Raw genomic sequence first — 20245 nt, forward strand, 5'->3', positions numbered from 1 at the left:
ATTTTAGGAGCTGTGAAAAGTATAAGTGGCTTCCCCAGGCTGAGTCACCCTCCAGAGAAAGCATCCCACCTCCTGCCTGTTGAGGCCATCAGAGCAGGGTGCATGCTCTCATACAGAGCCCCCAGCATTGAGAACCTGTGCATCAATCTGTTACGGCAAATGGAGACACAGAGAGTTGTCAGCAGCCCCGGTGTTGTGGACTGGTGTCAGGAAATGAAGGCAGCCAGGAAGCAACATGTCACAGACAGGTGGAGCACACTTTGCTCTTCTGTAGCTGCTGGTGAATCCTGAAATATTATGAGAGAGGTCGGAGCATCTACCCTCATCTTGGGATATAGGGGGGAAGTCAGGAATGGCCTGAGGTAACACAGGAAAGGATGAACAGACCAAAAAGAGATGTTGGGCTCTGCAGAACCTTGGAACATCTCCTTGTCCATGGGAAGATTGGGTCCCTGGGAAGGTGTCCCTATCCTGTGAAGATCTCCTGGTCTTTGGCAATGTGCACCATGGCCCAAGGGAAGACAGCCAGTATTGCCTGTCTGCAAGTTAACATTAAATGCATTCTCCCTCTGAATTTCTCCAAAGTGCTTTCCATAATAAAATACATGGTTATTAAAAAATAAAAAATAACTCATTTGGATTCTACTCTGAATGTTTTTTGGATTGAAACTGTTGAGCTGCAGCATCTTTGCCTCCAAAGATGCCCCATCAGCATGGATATTATGTTTGGAGAGGAGCTGGCAGTGGTTGCAATGCCCTGGCACTGTTCATTGAAAAAAACACATTTTGCCTAACCAAAAAACAGTAAACAACTTCAGTTCTTGAGAGCTTTGGAGCTTATTGAGATTGTGAATATTTCATGCCATGCTGCCACTAGCTGCAGGAGAGCTAATGGACCCATGGCCTTTCAGTGCGCCTTGGTGGGCAGGACTGGCATGGGGCGAGCGGCTGCTCCAGCCACTCCAGTTAAAAGGCTCTCACAGATGCTTTATTTTACTTGCACAAACAAAAAGGACAGGGCAAGCCAAATTAGTGAGCAGAAACGAAATCAATAACGTCCTTCGAACCAGGCATGAGTGCTTTCATCTCTGGAAAGGAATCCCTCCTGCTTACAAGCCCTCTTCTCACTCCCTATATTCACCTTTGTATAAAACCCCTCATCCCTCCCTGGGGTTTGGACTTTATTAGAGGCATCAGCTGAGCCCCTGTGTTCCCCTGAGCTGTCTGGGGGCAACTGAGGGGACTCAGCTGCATCCTTGCATCCTCTGACTCCTTCCAAACGCAGTGAGAAGTAGAGCTGCTGCAGGGCTATAGGTTTCCATAAGTGCCTTTATCTGTGATGCTGATGGAAAGCCAGCTTTGACAAACACCAGAGCTCCCTGTGTGACTCCATAGAATATGAAGAAGAGGTGATGAGTTTTCCTACTCATTTTATTTTCTCTCCAATGATTAATTTTCCTTAGGTCTGAACCAGGTCATTCCCATCTGCCCAAAAGTGTATCTTTCCTCCTCCAGCTCCTCCAGCTTTGGGAAAGGAAATTCTCATAAAAAAAAAAAAAAAAAAAAAAAAAGGCAGAGAAATAGGGCCAAATGTTGAAAACTTCTGAACTTAGAGAGTAAGACTAAGGGAAGGTTAAAGAAACCTCCAGTGGAGATGTCAAACACCTGCAGACAGATTACCTTTGACTTGGGGCAAGTGGGTAGGTGACTTTGCACTGAATAATGGGGCATGTCCTTTTAGCCACCAGTCCTGTGACTGGTTTGCCATGCAGATGATGGAGAACATCATGTGTGTGTCTCCCATCAGAGGACAGATAGGAGAAGATGCTCTTTTTAGACTTAATGTGTCTCACTCTAAGCATCTGCTGGTGCTGGTGGTGACCAAGAGGTGCTGAAGGTCAGATCCAAGCCCTGTGGAGAGGGGTGATCCACTACTGTCACCCCAAAAGTTCATCCCATGGGTGGCCTGTACTCACCCCACTTGCACAAATCCTGCCCTGCTGGTTCCCACTGTGGTCTCTGCTATCCCCATTCTTCTGTTCTCTGTCCAGTGAGGAGCTGCTGTAGCAGTGCACCCACATACAAGTGCTGCATAAAGTGTCTGTCTTCTTGTCTGTATGTCAATCCATGCTCCGCTGTGGGTGCTGAGAGGTGCCACTGGCATGGCCACAAGTGATCCTCCCCAGGAAGCAGTGGGATTGCAAAACAGGCAGCAGGAAAAGTGCTCTGCAAGGATCATTTGCATCCTCTCGTCCTCCCACAGGGAGAGGATGCTGCAGGGAAGAGATGCGGACTGGGGATGCTCAGGCAGGGGAGTGCCTTCCACAGGGCTTGAGGCTGTGGGCAGGGTGGCAGAGTGAGCAGGATGCTTCAGCCATGAGAGGGCACTGCATGGCACCGCACAAAGCCGGGCTGTGCCAAATCGCGGGCTGGTCCAACTTAAAGGCTGTGCCAGACCATGGGCCTTGCCAAACCAGGGGCTGTGCCAAGCTGCCGGCCCTACGGGGTCATCAGACATGCCAAATGGTGAGCCATGCCAAGTGTGGGCCGTGCCAGCCTGGGGACCACACTGGGTCAATGAGCTGTGCCAAACTGGGGAGCATGCCAGAGAGCAAGCCATGCCAAATCCCACGCTGTGCCAGCCCCCTCTGCCTTGGTTCCCAAAATCATTTAAGCAGCCAGCTGCCATCAGCTTCCAGCCCCAACCTGTGTGTCCCTGCCACCAGTGTGGCTCTATCCCTGTGGGGTCCCTCCTGGAAAGAGCCATGACAGGGTGGAAAAGTCCTAGAAGAAACAGGGAGCTTAGGTAGAAATTAATCTTTTTATCACTGTCACCCTGCTCCTGGGAGATGCTGGGGATGTCCCCTCACAGTGACATTGATCTGGCCCTGCAGGCACATCCCCAGTTGGTCCAGCAGCTCCAGGTGGCTTGGGGAGGTCACAGCCACAGGAACATTGGGGAGGAGGTGCCATATCCAAGGGGGCAGTGGCAGAGCCTTGTCTGACCCTCAGCTGCCCTTGCCTTGAGCACTGCTGCCCTGCAGCATGCTCTTCTGTCACCTTGCTGCTGTATTTACTATTTCTTCCTCTCCCACCCCCTCTTTTGTGTTGAGACAGACTTCCCCGTCTCTATGGAAACCTTCCTCCTCTCCCCTCATTTCTTCAAAGAGGTTTTCAGCTGCTTCTTTAGAAAAGAGCTATTTTTAGCCCCGGCTTCCCCTGCTCCCCCACCCTCTGTTCTCAGCACACACTTTTCTGAATGAGCTGCACCCACCCGGCTGCCACCAAGCACCCATGGGTGCCACATCGCTGGTGAAAGAGCTGCTTGTGTTCAGGTCCATAGCCCAGATCCTGTCATTTCCCTTGATTTATTTTATTTTATTATTTTTTTTCCGGGGGTATTGAAATAAAGGAAAAGCTTCAGTTCTGCGGAAAGGTCCCAGGAGCATCTGCAGTCTGCACTGTTCCACTGCCAGGTCCTTGTTTAAGAGGATCAACAGTATCCTTTGGGACAAGCAGAGTTCATCCACTGTCACTGGCTTCCATAGTTGAGCAAGGTGTGAGCTCCAGACAGGAGGGGCTTCCAGACAGGTCCTTTCAAAGCCTGCCTGGACAGGTTGCCCTGAGGCATGAAGGTCAAGGGGTCAATCTGAGACCACCACCACTGAAATCTCTGGGGGCTGCCTCCTCCCAAATCAAACTGTGCCATTGCATATGTTGGCATCTTCATCCCGTCCACGATCCCATTTTTGCTGACGAGATATGCACACCTGCATCTGCCTCGGTGAGCAGGAGGTGGATTCTACTTTTCCACTTTAATCACATTAAAAATGCAGAAACACTGCCTAAAGCCTTGGTGCTGGAGGAGCATGGTGATGTCTGAGGAGCTGCCCTGAGCTGAAGCATGGGTAGAAGAAATTCAAGAGTCTATCAAGAAAATGAATAGTAACAAATGGCCAGGTCCAGATGGTCTTAAGCACATATTTCCACGCAGGATATGATAATCCTAGCAATCCCATGGGTAAACCTGACAGAAGAAGCATGGCCAGTGAGGCCTTTCAGGAAGAAACAATGCTTCACCAGTCAGAATGGAAAGGAAAATCTTTTTGGGTACTAACATCTGTTTAAAAGATAGGAAGTGATGTATCAAATCTGAGGTGTCCTTAGGAAGGTATGGTTTGGCGAGAGAGGAAGTGTCCTGGAGAAGACTCCAGCATCCTGGAAAAGTCACATTTGGGAGAGCTGGATGATCCAGCTGGGAAAGGGAGAGAAGGAAAGGGCTATGACACAGGTCACTAAAATCCTGAACTGTCGCGAATGGTTACAGAAATGATAACAGAAAAAGTAAATGACACTTAGAGAAATTTCCAAGCGGCAAATGTGAAGGCAGCACATGAAGTTGTTTCCCACACAGCTTCAGTGTGCAAAGCTGCTGGAGGCAGCCAGGGTTCAGCTGCCAGACCTTCAGGTCCCAGGCCTGAACACCAAGCTTGCCTTGGGGTGTTAACTGCTGCAGTGGCATTTACCTTCTGCCCTTCATAACCTCCGCAGAGGAAGCAGGGACATCCATCCTGTTGTCACACCATGCCCCATTCCATGGCCTATGTGTTCCTCCTGACACTTGCAAAAGCCACACTGGTAAATAAAATCCAACCTGGGGAATGACCTGGCTGTCAGCACCGACCATCTGCAGCTCAGGTGCAAGGTCTTCTCCATGCAGTCCGTCAGCCCAAGTAGTGGTGTGGACTGGAAATTCTGCATAACTCATGATGTCTAGGCATGTGCCTCAATTCAAGGTTCACTCCTGGGTGCTGTGATGTTTTAGGTATGGACACCACCCTCTGCACATCAGAGGTGCTGTGGCAAGTGCCTTGTGCTGCTTTTCATGTAAACCCAGGTGGCATGTGCCAGACACGGGCCCTGTCCTTTCTCCAGGGCTGTTTGGGCTCATGGTATTCATGCCACCTTTCACATCTCATACTTTAAGACATCCTGTTTTTCATGCTTGCTTAATCACCATGCCGGTTAACCACACAATGACTGAATCCGGCAGCTAGAAGCACCACAGCCCCCGGGGGAGCTGACACAGGAAGGAACAAATCAAGGTCTGGCAGGGGTAGATGTACCAAGGGCTGCTAAACCCATGGCCTGTCTCTGAGCATCCCCAAACAGAAGCTGTTTCCTTCTGGCTTTAAATCTCCTGCTGCTGCTGTCTCTGGCTGGGAACTGGTTTGGTCCCACACAGAACAGCCATTGGGAGAGTATTCGGAAACAGTTGCCCTGAAGTTGGTGCAAAGTGATTTTGCTCACCAGCTTGGCTCACCACCACCAACACCACCCCCACCACCTCCCAGCTCACCAGCTGCCCTGGTGCTGACAGCAAATCGAGAGAGTGAAGAAAGGCAAAACCACACGAAACCAAAAAAGCTGAACACTGCTTTTCAAGGATCCTGCACAACTGCAGAAGTCAAAGCTGTCAGGCAAGGCAAAGGCAGAGCTCAGGCCCCACTGGAGAGCCCTGTGCCACTCCATGCAGACAGGGAGACCAGCAGGGTCAGACAATGATTTGTAAAACTGAAGACTTCAAAGTTCTCCTTCATTGCTGAGTTCCCCTGGTCCATTCCTGCTGCTCTGCTCCTGGCCCTGACCATCAGTTTGGAGCCTTGTACAGGGCCTGCCAGGGTTTCAGTCTCACAAATAGGATTTGCAAAGACATCCAGCACTTGGGATAAGAGCCTGACAAACTGCAGGAACCCTCACTTCCCAGCTCAGCAGTGAAGTAGAATAAAATCCCCCTTGCAGGGGCCCTTGGGTTGTGGGATGCAATACAGCAGAGTTTGCATCTAAAATTCAACTTGTCCTGGCACCGTCTCTGATAATTCATGTAGGGGACCCCTCTGGCAATCTGGGTCCTGAACCAGACCCAGCCTTTCCCACACTTTCCTGGCTCATGTCACCCATCCTAAATCTCAGCCAGGGTTTCAGCTGTGTGATGGTTCAACTTGCTTTATGGCATCCAGCTGTTTACCCCAAAGCAGGAAGGTACCCTCTTGCTTTTTAAATTGAATCTGTGAATACCAGAGGCAGGTGATTTAAAAGCAAAAGGAACCCAAAAAGTCTCCAGGTCTTCACTGTTCCAGGAAGACCACTTCCCACCAGTCTCTAATTGCTTGCAGATTGCCCAACTGTGGAAGTGAGACTGCTTCCAGCTGCTGCAGATTAAATGCAGCTTGTAAAATCATAATTTATTTTTCCATTCCCCTCTCACTCTTCGATATTTTTAAGACAACTGGTAACCTAGAAAAGCTCTTACATTGTATGGCCAAACTCACTTTTGGATGCAGCCCAAAGACATGATAGAAAGCCAAGGTCAATGTTTTTATATGAGCTTCAAGCCTCATTTCTTGAGATCTCCGTCTGCGATTAGGATGAATGGTTCAGTGCCTCCACTTGCATTGGCTTTGCCAAAACATCACCAGTGACATCCCTTTGTGTGACATTTAAAATCAAAATTTCAAGTCTTTGCATGGAGTGACTTCATTCTAAAAAGAGAGCACAACTCTTCAGAAGGATAGTTAGGATGCTGGAAATATGCAGATTTTACCCCAAGATTTTGTTTCTCCAACACAGTGAATTTTATTCCTGAGAACTACAGTAAATTTCAGTTTATTTCATCATGAAAAAAGAGTGGTGAGTTCATCCAGGGAATGTATCTCAAACCTCATCCTTGCCCCACTCTTCATAACCTGAATGTCTCCCCTCTGCTCCATCTCATCTTCAAACCCCCTTGTTACACATGCAGAACGCTGACCCCATGCTCCAAGGTATGTTTTAGTTATTTTATTGAACTTTGTGTATGAAATAACAGTTTTAAGTTCTAATGAAAAACATTAAAAAAATAAATTCAACATCAGGTAAAAAAGTCACACAACCCAAAAAAAATCACTCATGTTTACTGGTAACTGAACACAAGACCCATGGCGCAGTGGAGATCACCAGGACAACAAGATGCATTGGCTTGTTTTAGCATCAGACCAGTATCAACAGAACAAGTTGAAACAAGTGAAACACAGTTCACTGGCCAAACCAAAATAAAAAAGAAATCAGAGCAACAAGACTGCACTTTACGTCTCCAGTCAAAAATTGCATTGTTTCTGTGACACCTGATCACTCCTTGCAGAGAAGACTGCTTGGTTTTTCAGTCTGATGCACTGAATTTCACAAGGCAATATTTCACTGTTCAAATATATCCATGTGTGGTCCTGCTGAGACAGTCATGGAGACTTTTCAGTACCACCCAAATCACTCACAGCCCAGTGACAAGCACACAGACACGGGAAAGCAAAGTCAAAATTATATCCAGCCATCTCAGTCACAGGAAGAAACCATGAAAATAAATTGCATAGTAAATGATGGGAAATTAATAAATGAGGACCTCCTCCTGTGTTGGAGTCAGGCTGCAGTCGGTCAGGCTGCAGCAGCCCTCTCCTGCAATGTTTTTGGGACCTCCTTGAAAGGTCCTAAATTCAGCCATGGGAATACTCCACCCTCAACAATAAAGGCAACTTTCTTCCTAACACATCATCTTAGGTGCACACACATTAAGTTTTTAGGCATTGCTTTACTGGCACTGCAAGGCCTGAATAACTTGAATGGTCAAGTCCCCCTCCCCATACACTAATGGCAGCAAGAGGGGCATGGCAGCAAACACATCATTTTGCTCTAAAACCACCCCATTTCAAGTACTGGTCTGCGATTTCCTGGCATTGCTACTTCTCTTAATGTAATTAATTGTGCATGTCCAGATATTTCAATGACTTTCCTGATGCCAGGTAAGGTGTTCTTCTCCAAAATCACCCTCAGAAGTTGTAGGATCCATCTGAAACAGTATCAGTGGCCTGGCTTCAGAGTAGTCAGAGAAAATGGGTATGGAAACATACTGGGGACAGCAGCATCTCAGGCCATTTATTTTGAAGATGCACTGATGATGTCATCTTGGAGAGGGCAGAAAAGTGTGAAAAAGAAAGGCAATTTACCTGTATCAAAGGCTGGCAGACAAAAACACCAGGATTACAGAGCTTTGCAATTTAAAGGGGCCACGGCATGGCTTTAATCTCAGCTCAAGGGATAACCTTCTAGAGGAGTCTTTGTAACAAAAAGAAAAGCAATAGAGTGGGGAGCACACTGTCTCCCAGAGCTTTTTAGGAGAGAAAAAACTGTCCCTTTAATTCCTTAATTTTAAAATATTTCAGTAGTGGTAGCAGCACGTGAGCATCTGTTTCAGAGAACATCCGCATGTGTTTAATTACAACCATCTGCACACAAAGGCTGATTTTTGAGGGTTCTCACCAGCACTTGTGGAGAGAGGCTGGAGGCCAGGCCAGTACTGCAGGAATCCTGACTTTTTCCCCAAATCTAGGGGAGCAAGCAGAACAACCTCACAGCACTGTGTGCATCATTTCTGAAAGCCCTCTCCAGCCATGCTGCTGAGCCCCATTCCACCCACTGTGTCCCTGAGTGTTCATGAGCACCCTTGTAGCAATTGAGACACCTTGTGAAATCTTTTGCTTTCTAATTTTGCCTGTTTCTTACAACATCCCTTGGCTGGTGTGCATGAACATCATCCTAGTGGCTTTATGCAACCCTACAGCCTCAAGTACCACCCTGTCCCCTTGAGAGTTTGACAGAGCCCTCCAGTGCCACTTAGAGCATCCTACTGGTTTTCCTTGCAAATCTTCCAGGTTGGGCCCCACAGCAAAACTCTTGTTCACTTTAATATCAGCCTGAAAGGGAGAAGGGATGGTGGGCAGCATTTGCTGCAGACAGCAGCTGGAACGTATACATGTTCAGTGTCTCAAGAGCATGTACAATGCATGAGTTCTCATCATCTGAACATAGCTTTGAAGGGCCATGAATAAAGATGAGCAGCCTGCAGTAGGATGATTATGTGAATAAATATATGCTACTTTTTTTGGATTTTCTCTTGCTGTCAGCCATCATTAAATTAGTTGTTTTTTGTTTTTTGGTTGTTTTTTTTAATTGACTGGATATATTTTTTATTTGTCTTCCCTTGCCAAAGTCAGACCTCTCTCCCCACCCCCTTCCAAAATGGCATTTCAAAATGGCTCTCCTGACATGATGGTTATCTTTAAAACACAAAAGACTATATTCAGAGTCGTGGCAACACAGATAATATACTGGACCAACAGTTGAAGTCTATAAAACTCGCAGTTACTTTGATAAAGCACATTAACAATTAGCTGGTTCAGCAACCAAGCAAAAGAAATCCAACAGCATGGAGCACACGTTTGCCAAATGGTGGTTTCATTCCCAGAGCCACTATGTACAATATCAAGAACAGGCTGAAATTAGGCAAATTTCCATCGCTTTGAGATGTCTGTTGGGCAGGTTTGGGGCTGCATGGAAGAAGCAGAGTGGCCAGAACTCGTGGGCCATCTCTGCTTTAGGAGCTCTGGCTCAAACCTGACCCATAAAAGGCTCTGCTCTTCCCGTCACTTTGTCCTTCAAAGCACACATTTCAAACCATAACTGGGAGACGCTTTAACACAGTGGCTATTGAAACCGGAAAAGGTATTACACACACACATATGCCGTAAAAAAACTCTCTGTAACACCAGTGAAAAATAAAAATAACTTTTGTACTGATACATTCTATCCCCCCTCTTAAGGGCTACTATTTTATGTTCCAAAAGAAACTAAATTTAACACCTTTGGGACAAGGACTTCCCAAGAGCCGGGGCTGTGATGCAGTCCAGAAAATCAACTCTCCTCCTGCCAATGTGTGATCTCGTCTGGTGCTGGTGCCCTGCAGGTGACACAGACTACCTGCTGAGGGATGCTGGATCTGACCTGCCATGAGCACTTGGGGCTATTTGCAGCCCAAACCCACCAGCATGGCAGAAAGGTGCTTGCACCTCAAGATATTTTCAGATTTGCCAAAGTTTTTGTTCAATCTCCTTTGCAGCCTCAGGAGCAGGCTGCAAATGTCTTGTGCTGCAGAGGAAACTGCAAACAAATATTTTTTGCAGCTATTTAGCAGTTTGGGATGTGACATCATCCCAAAGAGTCCAGGTCCATCTCCCCTGAGCCTGCTGGCAGCTCCATCCTCTGCAGTGGGGAAGAGAGCACTGCTAGGTTATTTGGGGCTCACAGTGAAGGAAGTGGGCTCATTCCCCAGACACTGGACACATGTTTGTGGTCCAAGCATTAATTTTGGTACTGGGGAACTGCAGCACAAACCAGCCTGGGGAGAGGACACAGTTGCCCTTTACAGGACATGAGAATGGATGCCTGGGATACCTGGGAAATTGGGTTGTTACCTGTGCCAGGTTAAGTTACAGTTAGCCATGAGGTGACAATGCCTGCGAGCCCACCCTCAGAGCATCCATGCTGTGGTTATCATCAGATCCTCAGGGATTTGCTGGCAGAGCAATGTATGGGGTTGAGGCAGAGGGGATGCCTCTCCCAGCCACCTTGGGCTGGCCTTCAGGCAGGACGTGGCCAACAGTGAGGATAATGAGAGCCACTGCTCCAATTAGCTTTAATTTGAGCTTTTTTGGATTTCACACCTCAGAGAGCTCCATTGCCATAGTTCCCTGGCACCCCCAGCTCATCTCGTGGGCTCACGGACCTGCTCCTGGGCTTCTGACAGCAACCTCGGCCCTCAGCCCACCTTCCTCTGCTCTCATTGCTGCTGAAGCCACCGTGGAACCTGGTACCAGCAGCACCACACCCACACCCTTCCCAATGCATCCGCAGCTACAGGGTTCCTACCATACTGGAAATAAATGCAATCAAGCGCAAGAAACCCTGTCCTACTAAGGGCCAGATGAACTCTTGCTCTTAGTTCCCCAAGGTAACCAATGTAGCTTTGAGTAACACTGCTGTTTTTTCACTTTTTTTCTTTGCTTAGCATCCCAGCCCATTTTCCCTGTCCTGCACCTGTGCAGAGCTTCAGTGACTTTTGTTTTGGGAAGCCAGAGAATTGCTTCTGTGGCTCCACCACCACCATAGGTGCACGGGCACAGGAGGAATTCAAGCCCAAAAACGAGCCGTGGTTTGTTGTTGTTATTTTTTTGTTGTTGTTGTTTTGTTTTTAAATTAATAAATAAACATGACCTCACCAAAGTCAACATGTCCTTTTGAGAACCACATCAACTCCCCACAGTGGAGGGAATTTCTCAATTCTAATTTTGGTTGAAGTTTGCATGCAGGGCTTAGCCAGAAATGAGGACGATGTCTGCTGCTGAAGTACAGACAAGTCCAGAGCTTTCCCAGTTCCAGAGGACAGCTCAGAAGCCTACATGGGCTTTGTTTGTCTTCAAAGCTCTGCTGCAAGAAGACGTGGTGCAGACAGATGGTTGCTTTGTCATGGGTGTTCCCCTGAGCTTTCCCCCTTCAGAGCCTTTCTTCCAGGTAGATGTTTATTTTTAAAAGCATCCTCACTTGGGCTGTGACAGAGCATCCCACACATCTCCCGTGGATATTTCCTGTCCATGCCCAGGGTCTTGTTTGAAATGTGGGTGAACAGCTCAGCTCCCAGCATGTTGGTGGATGCAGCCCAGGAAAGCCAGGTTTTGCCGTCACCCTCCATGACGGTCTCAAGAGTCTACTTCACGCATGCTCCCATTTGGGCTCCCATTGCCTCCCCTTGTGCATCTTCTGCTTCAGAATCAGCCAGTTCATTTCACTTGGGCCAGCCCTGATGAGTGACTTGCTTTTGCAACAGCTACAAGAACCTCTTTCTCCTCCCTGCAGAGGTATTGTAGTGCAGGTGCAGAGGTTCTTGTGCCCAGCTCAATCCCACCAACATTAGTTTCACGCAGATATCCAACTTTCTGCAAGTATTGCCTTGCTTCTGCAACGGAGCATGTGCTGGGCATGTTTTAGCCTCAAAGCTGGGATGGCAGCAGGGTGCAGATGGAGCTGGGGAGGTGGATGAAGTGAGAGCCAGAAGCAAGAGAGAGCATCTACCCCTTTGCTGCTTGCATTGTACCTCTGCAGACCATTTATCCTTTTGAATCAGGCTGATGCTTACCCATACTGTCCTAGGAAATGCACTGAAGTTATAAACTGCCCAGTTTTGACAGCTTCACAGTGGACAGCCCACAGGGGAAGCCAGCCGAGCAAAAAAACACCAGTGTGCAAAATAAACCAGTGGTGGGTGGAGCAGTGATGCATTTCCCTTTTATTATAGTATTAGGAATAAAATACTATAATATTCACTTGGGACCAAAGTACCGTGTAGGAGCAGAGACAGGTACATGAGCTCTCGTGAAATGAAGTAGGGCATGACAACTCAGGATTGGGTTTTTCAGCTATTCCAGCCCTGGAAAAACTGACTTTTCTTCTTTTCTTTTCTTTTCTTTTCTTTTCTTTTCTTTTCTTTTCTTTTCTTTTCTTTTCTTTTCTTTTCTTTTCTTTTCTTTTCTTTTCTTTTCTTTTCTTTTCTTTTCTTTTCTTTTCTTTTTTTTTTTTTTTTTTTTTCCACAGAGTTTCTGAAAGCAAGGCACAACTTGTGGACTGGCTGACATGATTTTCCTCAATGTTGGTAGAGATGGGATTTTCCTGGTGCATTATGAGGACTTGAAGTAAATCACAGCTTTGGTGTGGCACATTCCTACTTATAAAGAGTATGTACAGGAAAGCCAGAAAATAGAACTTATTCACTTCCCACTGCTGAAAAAAGCCTGTGTCATTGGAAAGAGAACACTGTGAGCAACTGAATTTTCCCCATTTCCCTCCCATCCCAAGCGAAATATTTGGACTGCTTATTAGCAGCTCTGCTTAACATTTCCTTTCTGGTTACTTAACCTTTTATATATATATATTAATGAAATAATGTCCAAATGATTTCCACCTCCCCTCTGCCTTTTTTCTGGATTTGTTCAGTTTCATTATATTGCACATGATCTGAAAATAATCTTCCAGCTGAAAAGATGATCCCTGGTACATAATGCACTTGTGTTAGAAGACACAGATAGCATAGCAAATGTTTAACATGTTGGAGTGCAGGAGGACGGACCTTCCATCTGTCGAGGTTGGGATGTGTGTGATTTTCTTTGAGGTGTTTTATTCTTCAACACAGTCCTGAAGCTCTTAAATTCGAAGCTTCTGTTATCTGTTGGGCAGATCAAACAACAGTTTTTATGCACAGCCTGGCTTTGAAAACAAGCAACACATTGTTATTTTTTCAAGGCAAAGTGGAATAGATCTTGCACATTGGTCCCCTTGGACAACTTTACATCCTCATTCCTCACAAATGAAAAGGGAAAATTTGCTAATTAAAATTGCTTAACAGACTAAATACAACACGGTCTAAAGAGAGCTAAATCTAGAAAAAGATTCATTAAACATATTTCAATTATTAACTCTTATCTCATATTAATGACAAGTTCCAAATCCAATCCAGAATAATTAGCATGAAGTGGGTTTTCCTTATCACGTTTTTATCTTAATCAAGCTGGGTTTGTGAAGACTTGATATGATTTACATGGTATTAAGCAACTGCTCATAAATCTGATGCAGATTTCCTGAGATCAGCAAAGGGAGTGCAAGAGCAGGGGCTGATCTCACTCCCAAACTACAGGCTGAGCCTTCCAAGATCCTGACATAAAATCTTTATTCCACTGCTTTCATCACTCTCATCTTCTGAAAATTTGTCCTCTGCTTTCAGTCCATAACCCAGCAATGGGAGCATCACTCTGCCCGCCCATGGATGGGACACAGCCCCATTTTTACAGGGTGTTGCAGGTTCACAGGCATTACACACCAAATGGGTCCTGAATTCTACCTCTTTCAAGGTGATATTTCAAGTGGGAATTAGTAAAGTTTCCTATAGAGAGGTTCATTAACTATATTAAAACCAGCGTGTGGTGTGCACTAATAAGACGAGCACTACCACCAAATCAGATTACGTGAGCCAGGTGCTTTGTTAGCAGCTGGTGATGAGACAGCCATGGGAAGGATCTGTGTTAATGGGTTAGAGCCGAGTGCTAACGAACCCAGACCCAGTGGTCCCAGCTCAGCCACCAAGCCCTTCCCCAAAAGGAGCCTGCTTTCCCTCAGGGGAGACACAGGCTGGAGACAGCAAGCTGGCAAGGTAGGACAGAATCCATGCTCTTTGGATGCTGTGGGTGATGAGAGCAGGGAGAGGAAAGGGGGAGGTGGGATTTTCCACAGGAAGCAAATATGCCTTGCAAAGCAGCATGGTATTTGGGGAAATACGCTCGCAGCAGGGCTTAGAGCTCCTTGTAAGGGTCTCAAGGCATGCAGCTGCCCAAGCACCCGCTTATCCTGCTGTGCCAGAAAGGCAAGTCATGTGCTGAACATGAACTGGGGCTTGGGGCTTAAAGGGGGGATTACATCCCGCCCCCACCTGCCAGCAGGGAAGCACTCCTACTTTCCTCAGGATCTGTAGTAACACCACTGGGATCCCCCAGCATGGCTGGAGGGTTACACAAATGCAACCCAAATGAAGCCTTACTCTGAGTGCTCAGCCAGAACGGCTGCAGCTTGGGCAATGCCCTTCATTTGACGGAAGAGGGACAGCAGAGAGTGAGTTCTGCACACCCAGTACTAGGTGTACGAGGGCACGCTCCAGGCACGTGATCAGCCCCAGGGGCTACAGCACAGCAAAGCTTGCTGCTGCAGGAGCTGTCTCACCGGGCACTTCCTGAGTGCTGAGACACCTTGGCATGTAGTGAGATGAACCGGGATGGAGATCAAGGGACACAAATGCAAGCAGAGCCCAGCTTTCTTGACCCAACCCAATCCAGCACTTTTGGGTACCCCAGTGTCTTTCCAGGATGTATCCCTGCCCTTGTAGACAGAAACTCCAAATCCTCAGCCTAAGGATAACGTTATTTCACCAAACTCAGCTAGAAGAATAGTGGGAGTGAGAAGTCACAAGCATTCAATAGATGATGGTGCTCTGATTCCTGAAGGGATGCAGATGTATTCCCAGCATACAGGGGTGATGAAATCCTCCCCACTTCAACAGAAACAGAGGATATTAAACAGCAGCCATGGAAACTAGATGTTTTTCAAAAGGTGAAGCCAAATAACTTGTATCCAAGAGGTTGGAGCTGGTGAAGCAGCTCGCAAGACTGTGTGCATTGAGCATTTCTTGAGTCCTGGACCTGGAGGAAATCCAGGACTGGAAAATAGCTCCTGTTGGGCCAACTTTTTAAGGGATAAACAAAGTGACCTGCAAAAGGATGGGTCTGTCTCTCTTCCTCTGATCCCAAATAACATGCTGGAATGGCTGAGGCTTTGAATACAGAATTAAAGTGCAGGATGTAATTGATAACAATTAATGCAGGTTTGGGGAAAACAGATCTAATCACATTAACTTGATAGCTCTTCTTACTGAGCTCCAAGAATGGCTGATAAAGGTAAGTGCTATCGTAATATTTTTCTGTAAGGGACCTGCATGACATCTTGGTTAAGAAAATGGAGCAATAAAGTCAATTTGCAGGACACTTCGCAAAGCAGATGAACCCAAGCTGCAATAACTTTTTGCCTCTCCTTGTGTATGCTTTGCTTTCCCTGATCAGCACATTTTGCAGCCAAAATGAGAGAGACATTGCTGAAAGGTTTGGTCACTTTGAGACAGTCCCAGGAGATGAACATCCAAGTCTGAATTTACAGTACACAGGTTCATGTTTAACCCAAAGTCCTGGGTTACACATTTTTGTCCTGCTGTGACAGCCCAAGGTCCAAATCATTACTGAGTTGTTTAATGGATGCAGAGACCAGCAAGGAGGGAGAAGAGAATTTTGACTACAAATGTATGGAGATTTTGGGAGAAATGGAGCATAAGGATGAAAATGCAAGTGCAAAGATGAAGAAACCAAAGGAAATGGGAAGGGGAGACATAGTGCAGAGCTGGTGTCCCTGGGAAGCATGGTAAAAAACTGGGCTTTGCTCCAGATGGGGGAAATCACCCCAGTTTATGAGTTTTGGGGGGTCTACATAGTCTGTAAACTTCAAGTAAGCTGAAAACCATAAAGTCTTTGGGTGATCTCTTACTTAGTGCTCTAAAACCGCCTCTTCCTTCCACATCACATTTCAATGCTGTATTTCCAAACATTAAGCAAAGTCACTCGGTGTCATTTTACAGGTAAGAGAAACTGAAGCCAGAGGACTTGACCTGCCCAAAAAAACACCCAGCAGGCCAGGAGCAAACACAGCCTAGACCTCGCTCATACTTCAGTTCTGCACCACAGTGAAGCCTGTTTTCATGGACCAGCTGCAAAACTGCACAGCATCAACATCCACACTGCAGTGCACTAAGATCATTTTTTTTCTACCACTTAGCCAAACAGCAAATACATTTTTTCTGAAATGCAAAAATGCTTTGTGAAGTGTGCGTTCATCCTTTCTGTGCTCCGTTACAGTTTACATTACATTTGGGTGCTCATGAGAGCAAGATCCTGAACAAAGGTGCTGCTACAGGAGCCCTGCTCTCCCCCTGGAACTGAGCCCTCAGTGCTGCTGCAGCTGATCAAACCATGACACAATGCAAAAGGATTTTCCATATCTATCCGCTATGGAAGAAGCAAGCAGAGCAGCTGGTGCTGGTCAGCATCAAAATAAAGCCAAATGCACTCTGCTTCCTTGACAGCCAGAGCAGAGATAGCCAGTGGCTGATGTAGTTGTGTGAGCCGCACATCCGAATCAAGTCTTCCCACACAGTATGTGTAAAGATGCTAAAAATGAAATGCAACAAATGCAGAAGAGCAACAGACATGACAAAACATAGCTATACTCTGAAAAGCATCTGAATTACAAGTCGCAAGGAAATGAATCAGTACTGAACAAACCCAGCAACACACGCTGCCGTTTGCATCGCTTATCCAGGGGTCTTTCCATCTGCCAGCATGTCTGGGCAAAGATTATTGCTGTTATGAGCAGGTGAAGAGCAGCTATCAGGAAGTATTTTAGCTGCTCCCAACCACAGTGACAAGCTGAATAAGATAGGAGACAGGTTTTAATTTACTGGAGCATGTCCTGCTTCATAAGGAGAAAACTGATGGTGCCCTGCAGGGACGTTCATGCATGAAGGTTTCCCTGTCCTGCTACAGAGCACCCTCAGCACTGAATAGTCAGGCTTTGTGAGTAATAAGACATGGACAGATTCGTGAAACTTGTGAGGTGCAAAAGCAGTGCCTTGTTCGTGGAGGGAAAAGTAAGCAGGGGGCTCACAGGGGATTTTCTCAGAGCATTTTTGGATGAGTTTTGCCAGCAGCAGGGATAACATGGCTCCATCTGAAAGAGCAGCATGGGACCCCACACCCACCCTTTTTCCATATGGCGGATGGTTCTCATGAGCAAAAAATATGATTTGCTTTCTCCCAGTGACAAACAGCAGGAGCACAGACAGCAGCCCTGACGCCTTCCAAGCACAGAGCAGCAAACACGCGTCCTGTTAGGTGGGATGAATATCTCATTGACGGAGGCACCATTACTCATTTTCCTGCTCAGGAAGCCAAATGCAGAAGTAAAAGGTCTCGATTGTGTCCAGGGCTTGGTCACAGCAGAATCACGAGCGTACAGTGTAGAAGCTGGCTGCAGTGGGGCCGTTGTTGGGGCTGCTCTGCAGTGCTCTCCCAGGAGCAGATGTGCCCCACACTGTGCAATGGCTTTGTCGTTCATCAGAGCTCCACACCAGTCCTATTTGTGCCCTAAGAAAGCCCTAAATCACCACTCCTACAAAATATTCCAACACTCCCCTCCCACCCCCAATGAAGGAGCAGTTCCCTGAACCAGGGAACATCCACACCCAGATGTCCCCATCAGCAGGGTGATGGCTGCGGCCCCAGCTGTGTGGTTCTCAAGGCAAATGTCCTATTGCAGACACGCATCACTCCAGACCTCGCCACCCAATGTCTGGTTCCTCATGCTGGTGAGGGCTCAGGCCACCCTGCACCCACGGGGCTGGCAGCCTGCAGCTGTGTCAGTGCAGCCCCTGCTATGCAAACAGCACTAGGGGTGCTGCTAAGTGCAGCACAGCAACAGCCTGTCCTGAGCACATGCCTCAGCTACACAGCACCACCCAAAGACATGCACCAGAGAGCCAAGCAACCTCTTCAGGCTATGGGTGTGAACCCACAACAGAGAAGGGTGCAGAAGAACAGTACCAGCTCCATGGCAGTGAAAGAATTTATAGGACATTGCCCTACCCGTGGCATCCTATTATGTGCAGAAAAACCCTATTTGCCTGCGCCCACTTGATTGCCTTGGCACAAGGACGCAGGTGTGTACCACAGACTGAACATTCCTTACCAGTACACACAGTGCATGAGATTGAAGGGTAGAATGCTTTGTGGTTAAATCCTATATGTCTGTTTTCACTTTCAGGTTTGCAGCCGGCCCAGAGATCACTTGTTAAAGCATTGAAATAGGGAAGAAGGCAGTGCCTTGCATCAGGCTGGGATGGGAGCCTCCATGCACTCTTACACAGATATGCATATTTTAAAAGCTTGGCAGAAAGAGGGCTCCAAACTACACAATTAAACAGATTTCATGCAGAATGCTATCCACAAGCACAAATTGCCACAAGAGACCTTGCCCTGCTCTGCCAGGAGTGACCCCTTGGCAGCAGATGAGCTCCTGATGGCTCCTTTCCTTCTGCTGGGGAAGCTGCTGGTCTGCCCTTCATCTCTGCTAAACAGTCCATAAACTGGTGATGACAAAGAAAAAACAGTTTCTTTTGTCCCTTTTGTCAAGTAATGGAGCAGCAACAATTGCCTGGAAAGAAATCAGGCCCTCCTGGAGCAGAGATATCCCCCAGATCTCCTATGTGTCCACACCTGGGCGGGACAGATCCTGTCTTGTCTCCACTAGTACCTGGAGAGCACCTATTGGGCTGGAGAGCAACAGAACCTTTTTAGAAGAATGTAGGCCTGAAAACACACAAAAAAGGGGTAAATAAGCAGGAGAAAAAAGTGAGAACATCAAAGCACCAAGCAGAAGGGCCAGGCAAGGGGTTGCTGCATGTCCCCTGTGTTCCCCTGAACCAAAGGCAATGCTGACCCTGTTCCGGGGTGGCATCCAGGACCAAAAAGCATCTGGGGAGGCAGGGACCCTAAATGTCAGCCAGGAGCCCTGGGCAATGACTTTTCTCCACTCAAGGAAGCAAGCTGTGCCATCCAAGCCCTGTGTCTTGCCTTGGGCATGCTTGGTGTCCAGATAAATTAGTTTCTTCGCAGCCTGCAAAGACTGGGGTTTAATGTTGGTTCCCAGGTAGTGGTTAAAACAGTCCTAAAACTGAAGAGGAGGCACATTGCAAGACAGCACAGGAAGCCCAATAACCAGCTGGCTATGAAGGGAGCAGTCTCGCAGCACTCCTTCCAATTCCTGCCAGGACATGCTCAGCAGCCACTTTCAGAGGAGCGTCAGACCGTGCAACAGCACAAAGTGTTTCTCTCACCGTACGTTACCAAGTGAGACACTGACAGCATAGAGGGAAGAAGCAGACAGAAATGGGGCAGAGTATAGCAGGGATATCCCTGTTTTTTCTGCTTGCTACTACATCTCCAATTTCTGTGTATATCTTAAAGATGGAGCAGCAGTGCTTTGATGTTTTTCAGCAATGCCATTCTGTGCTTTAACAACTACAGTGGATGAAGTGGCTTCCTTACCATCTCCCTGATATTGTATCTCTAACTGACAATACAATCCGTTGTCAGCTATTCTGCCTCCGCAAAATAAGGCGGGGATTAGACAGGAAAGCAAATGAACAACCAGCAAAGTTTCTGCTTATTTTAGATTGCATTGAAACTGAAAATTGTATGCTGCCAGTTCCAGGCAAACGTGTGGTTTCTGTGCAGCTGCCACAGCAAAAATGCAGAAGCAAAACTCATCGGTGAGCTCTCCCAAGGGGGAGTGCTTCCACTGCTTTTAAACTCAAATCCTCCTTTTAGGAACAGGCATGTGGAAAGGCTTTAATAACAATAAGTGAGAGTTTATAGCAAGAAACGACATCTCAGCCTGCCAGCAGTCTGGGGAAAAGGTGCTTGGGGGTATTCCAGAAAGCCCTGTGTTCATCAGTGCTCCCTGGGAAGCTGTCAGGATGAAGGATGCCAGGACTGTCACCACCTGCAATGCTGTGGAGCATCCCCCTAATAAAGATGGTTTGAGCAGATCCTCAGCTGGAGAAAACTACCACAGTTCCAATAAAGCTGTCACATACCATTAGCTAAGAAGCTGCTTTGATGTT

Source organism: Netta rufina (assembly GCF_964035555.1).
Source record: "Netta rufina genome assembly, chromosome: 26".
Classification (NCBI taxonomy): Eukaryota; Metazoa; Chordata; class Aves; order Anseriformes; family Anatidae; genus Netta; species Netta rufina.